Consider the following 6,000-nt stretch of genomic DNA (forward strand, 5'->3'; position numbering starts at 1 on the left):
CTAGGAGATTGACAGAAAGTAAAAAATATTGTCATGATAAGTTGTACAATCATCACCACTACCTCATTCCCGAACATTTTCATCACCCTAAAAGAAATCCTGTGACCGTTAGCAGTTGTTCCCCATTCACCTACTCCCCCAACTCCTGGCAACCACTAATCTACTTTCTGTCTCCGTGGATTTGCCTATTCTGGACATTTCTTACAAAGAGAGTAATAGAACATGTACCTTTCGTATCTGGCTTCTTTCACTTAGCAGAATGTTTTCAGTTTCCTCATGTTGTAGGATAGATCAGTACTTCCTTCCTTTTTATGGCTGAGTAATATTCTACTATATGTATATACCACATTTTGCTTATCCATTTATCCTTTGATGACATTTGAGACTTTTCCACTTTGGGGCTATCATGGACAATGCTGCTATGAACATTTGTGCACAAGTTTTTGTGTGGACATATGTTTCCAGTTCTCTTGGGTATACACCTATGAGTGGAATTACTGGGTCATAGAGTAACTCCATGTGACACTTTTTGAGGAACTGCCAGACTGTTTCCCGAAGAGCCTAGAGCATCCACGTGAGAACCTCCATCACTCCCCTCCACGGAGCCCTGAGAGTTACTGACACAGACCCCAAGATCCTCTTAGCGGAAATACCCTGCCCACAGCCTCAGCAGGTAGAGGGAGCTGAAGCTGAACTGGCACCCAGAGCCCACTGCCAAGGAGGGGCAGCTGGGTCCCAAGGGTCCCTGGATCCCTGGTGTCCTGTGCAGGCCAGCACAGGGGGCGGAATGGCGCAGTAAGGATGCGTGCAAGGTGCCCTGGGTCCTTCCTGTACCATCTGAGATCCCAAGGAAGCCGGCCCTGCCCATGGCCCTCCCTCAGGCAGGTATGAGTCCATACTCCCACCCCACCCCCTCAGAGGTGGATCTGGCTCTGCTCCGGGTTCCCAGCTCAGCACTGGGGAGGCGGGGTGAGGGGTGGGGAGTGGGGGGAAATATTGCTGAATAGGGTGCCCAGGAGGTCCTGGCTGTGCCCTAAAAGAGGCCTCGGCCCAGAGTGCAGGCAGGGAGAGGTGGACCTGGTGTCCCCTCTGCACCTGGGGACAGGAGCTCTTTTGCTTAAGAAGTTTTTGGATTTGGTTGAAGGTTTCAGGTACTCTGGCACCTGGGAGGGGCCCCGCTGTGGCCAGCCCCTTGGACACCCGGGATTTGAGCCGGGATTGGGTGGGGGCTGCATCAGGAGTCCAACGCCATGCAGGCAGCTGACCCCGTCTCTGAGAGCTTGGGGGGGCTCCCTTCTCCCCACTTCTGTGCAGAGCCCAGCACTCCTTGGGCGAGTTGGGGGGCACATCAGCCTGGGCCCCCAGTGAGGGCTGGGCGATGGCCTCCAGCCCACAGCAGGGCCACTGTGGAGGGGATGCAGGAAGGGACAGGGGGAGCAGGGGAGCCTGGCTGACAGCTGGTGTAGAACATTCAAGAGACCCTCAGGGCCTCCCCTCCTCTGTCTGAGTGCTGGGGAGCTGTGGCGATGAGTGAGGGTGGGGTCCCAGGCAGTTGGGTTGCCGTGTGAGGGACCCTCCGAGCCCCCAGCTGCTGCCACAGGCTCCCAGGACTCCACTCTCCATGCACAGGTGCTCGGATACCTTCTCCAAGCTCCAGGCCACAGAGCCCCCGTCACTGGACCCCTCGTGCCCCGGTCACCCCACCCCAGGGCCAGACCTGAACCAGCCTTCGTCTCTGCCCTGATAAGCAGTTCCCTCCCCTCCCACTCCCCACCCCACCCCCCAGCACTCCAAGGCTCCAAGCCCTGCCCATTCCACCTCCCTGTGACCTCTGGACTCCCCCACTTCCTTCTCCCTCCCCTCTCAGGTCAAGCTCCTTCCTTGTCCCCTACTCACATCTCTTCTCTCTCCCTAGGACCCCCTCCTGCCCCTCAGATCCCTTCTCCACAGCCCAATGCACTTTCTAAAATGCCATCTCCTATTCTATTGCTTCAAACTCTTGAGAGCAGGAGTACAGAATAAAGGATGACATTTTAAAAACTGGGGTCATTTCTCGGGCCGGCCCCGTGACTTAGTGGTTAAGTGCACGCGCTCCGCTACTGGTGGCCCGGGTTCGGATCCGGGCGCACACCGATGCGCTGCTTCTCCGGCCATGCTGAGGCCGCGTCCCACATACAGCAACTAGAAGGATGTGCAGCTATGACATACAACTATCTACTGGGGCTTTGGGGGAAAAATAAATAAATAAAATTATAAAAAAAAAAAAAAAAAACTGGGGTCATTTCTGCGTTCTTGTGAGCATCCGAGTTAGCCTTCTGGAAAGACTGCTCTTCTGTTGGGAAAAACACGTTCATGAGCCTGTTTGTTACACAAAGGCCAGGCTGAGTCTAGGCTGGAGAGAAGAGGGTTGTCAGCCTGCAGAATGATTCTGTAAATGACCATCCCAGGGTGGAGAGGGGCCATCTCTAGAATCTTTATAATGTTGATTCAACGCTGAGAGAGTGGCACTTTCCCCGGGCAGGCAGCTGAGCTGCAGATAGACCCTTCAAAGCAGGTGAGTCCTGCTCTCCTGGCTTCCGGCTGGGGGGCACGGAGCCCAGCCTCGGGGGAGAGGGCAATCCTCACTCTGCTTGGACAGTGAAGGGCTCCACAGCCCTCCCTGAGGGGTCCTTCCTGAAGGATGCGGAGGGCAGGCTGGTCTGCGGACGGTAGGCCCCATCGCCGGGTTGAGAGGCAACTATGGGGGTGGGGGTTGTCAGTGGGACCCGCTTGCCCCAATATACTCAATATAATAGGTGTGACCACCTTTCCCAGGCCTGGAACAAACAAGGGCCCCATCCCCCTGGAGTAGTTGGGGGAACGGTTTCTCTGTGTTGGAGCCCCCCACCCAATTCTAGAAAAATCCAGTGGGAAGGGTGCTTCCTCCTGAGGGGCCAGTTGTGCTTCCAAATGCCTCTCAGAGGGACCTGGAGGATGGGCTTCTGTGCCCCTATCTGTGGGATGTGACTGCCAAGCTGCTGAGGGGAGAGGAGGGGACCTGAGCGCCCCTGGGGTGTCTCGGGCATTAGGCCAGCCCTATGGGACTGCTGCAGGCTGGCCGGCCAAGGTGACATGGCCTCCCAGGCTGCCCCGCTCCCGGGTCCCGCTTGCCCAGCATGGCTCCAGGAGCACCCCTTTCTTCCAGCTCCCCCAGGGCGCTCTCTCTGGGAGCCTCAGAACACGCCCCTCCCTCTGCCGGGACTGCTCCCTCCCTGTCCTGCCCCTCCAGCAGCCCCAGCTTAGCATCTGGGCTTCTGCAAGTGCCTCCCTGCAGCCTTCCCCGCTCAGGGGCTCCCCATGCTGGTTTGGACCCCAGCTGCTAGGTTTGCCCACTTCGGGGTCCTTGGCACATGGTCACCTCCAGACCATGCTGGGCCCTGCTCTGGTTTAATGTTTTTATTCCCTTTTATCCTCATTCCCATTCCCGTCCTGCTAGAGGGAACCAATCCAAGGTGTCCACTGTGCTTCTTTTTGTGTGTGTTCTTAGGTAAGGTCTTGTTTATTTACATCAATGTAACTTTATCTCCATCTGTTTCTTGCTTCTTGCACAAAACTCTAAGTTTTTAAGATCCCTCCTTGTTTCTATGTATAACGTCTAAACTGATGATTCTAACTACAGTGTGGCCCTCTGTGGCGTGTCTCCCTCACCCTGTACTGGTTACTCTGGGAGATGGACGCCCTGGTGGCCCCAACTCCCTGCCGGGAATCCGGCTGCAAGGAACATTCTCACACAGGCAGCTCAGGAGATTTCCTTTGGGGTGCTAACCTCAGAGCCCTGTTGTTGGGTACATGAGACCCTGGGCCCCTCGATTTAATGAGGTAGGTGGACGTTATTCAGAAAGCCCGCCCGACAGGCCCCGCTGGCTCATAACCACCCTCCCCGCCAGAACTGGCATTTATAGGGCTCTCTAACTTTTATTCATCTATAAGTGTAGATTTCTCATAGTTTTAATTAGGTTTTTATTGTGATCATTAATAATTTGGAGGATCTCCTCATGGACTGTTAAATTTGGGAATTTCCTCTTCTGAACATTTTGCCCACTTTTCCGTTGGGGTTTTGGTTTGTATATTCCGGATACCGATCCGTTTAGACAGAGCAGACATCTCTCCTTCTGTCAGTCTTTATTAGCTTTGTCCTTCATTGAACATAAGTCTTTAATCTTCATACATTTAAATTCAAGCTTTTGAAAATCTTATGGTTTACGAGTTTGAAATTTGTTTGAAAAGTCCTTCCCCACCCCTAGGTCACAAAGACATTCTCCTATACTTTCCTCTGTTATCTTTATAGTTTTACATTTCAAATTTAGGTCCCTAACCCAGGGAGAATTCGTTCTTACGTGTAGCATTAGTCAGGATGCACTTGTACATTTTTCCACAGAGGAGCCACGCCATCCGCCCTGTATCTGCTCCCTGGCCCTGCGCCTTAGCTTCCTACATACATTGTCGGCCTCCGAGCCCTCGCCTCTCTTTACTGGTGGGTTCTAGCCCAAAGTACCCCGCCGTTCATCTCACTGCGGCTCTGTAGTGACATCCAGCAAGGCAAATGTCACCTTTACTCTTCATTTTTAAGGTTGACTTAGCTATTTGTTTACATTTTAGAGTAAGCTTATTGAGTTCCTGAAAAAACAAATTCCAAATAGAATTTTGATTAGGGCTTCACTGAATTTAAAGATTAATTTGGGAAGAATTGACATCTTTACAATAATATGTAGTTCCATCCAAGAACATGAACCATCTGTTTACTCAGACCATTGTCTGTCTCCTTTATTAGAACTTAGTTTTTTTGCTCCATGGAGGTCTTGTACATTCACTTAATTTCTAGATACTTTATAGTTTTTGTTGCTATTGTAAGCGATATTTTCTCCCAAATTTTTATTTTTTAAAATGTCAAACCTAGAGAAAAGTGGAAGAACGATGGACATCCTTATACCTTTTACTTGAATTCACCAATTGTTAATATTTTGACCATTTGCCTTATCTCCCTCCCTCTCTCTTTCACATATATTCACACATTCATGCTTTTTTAATGAACCATTAGAAAGTAAGTTGCAGACGTCATGAATGTTATCTTATAAAAATGACATTTTCTAGCTAGCTATGCCTGGTCTAGAGAAATGCTATTGGCTTTTGTATGTTGATCTTGAATCTGGCAATCTTGTTGTTACAAGGATGCTGGCATTTTTTTGTTTTCTGTTTTTTTTTTGGTGAGGAAGATTAGCCCTGAGCTAACATCTGTTTCCAATCCTCCTCTTTTTGCTAAGGAAGATTGGCCCTGGGCTAAAATCCCTGCCCGTCTTCCTCTATGTGGGATGCTGCCACAACATGACTTGATGAGCAGTGCATAGGTCCATGCCCAGGATCCAGACCTTCGAACCCTGGGCTGCTGCCGAAGTGGAGTGCACGAACTTAACCATTACGCCACTGGGCCTGCCCGCTGACATTTTTTTTTAAACCACGACTACAATTAGAATTACATTTTGTATCATGATCCTATGTCTTTACTATCTGTGAGTCGCTTGATATTTCTATATTGTTCTCTTCAATTTCTTTTTAATATGTGTTTCGGACTCTGAATTGATTTCACGATCCACTCATGGGTGTCAGTTCATGGTTTGAAAACTGCTGCTCCTGACTAGAGTGGTGACGCCCCTCTGTGCCCCACAGGCAGGCAACTTCAAACCCCAAAGCGTCCCCTCCCCAGGGCTGGATTCTGAGCCGGGGTCAGGCTCTGCCACAGAGCGGCTGTGTGAGGCTGGGCTGGTCACTGTTCCTTTCTGAGCGCACTTTCCCATCCACTGGGGGTGGGGGCAGGGAGGGCATCCCTCAGGGCTCTTCAGGCTCAGCCTTCCTGTCTCCCCATTATCGTTATCTGCTCTTTTCTTCCCGATTTGAGGCAGTGGGTAGGTGGAGCATTGGGGTAGGGGAAACAGGTGGGGCCTCACCTTTGAGCCCCATGCTCAC

The sequence above is a fragment of the Diceros bicornis genome, chromosome 7, assembly GCF_020826845.1.
Source record: "Diceros bicornis minor isolate mBicDic1 chromosome 7, mDicBic1.mat.cur, whole genome shotgun sequence".
Lineage (NCBI taxonomy): Eukaryota > Metazoa > Chordata > Mammalia > Perissodactyla > Rhinocerotidae > Diceros > Diceros bicornis.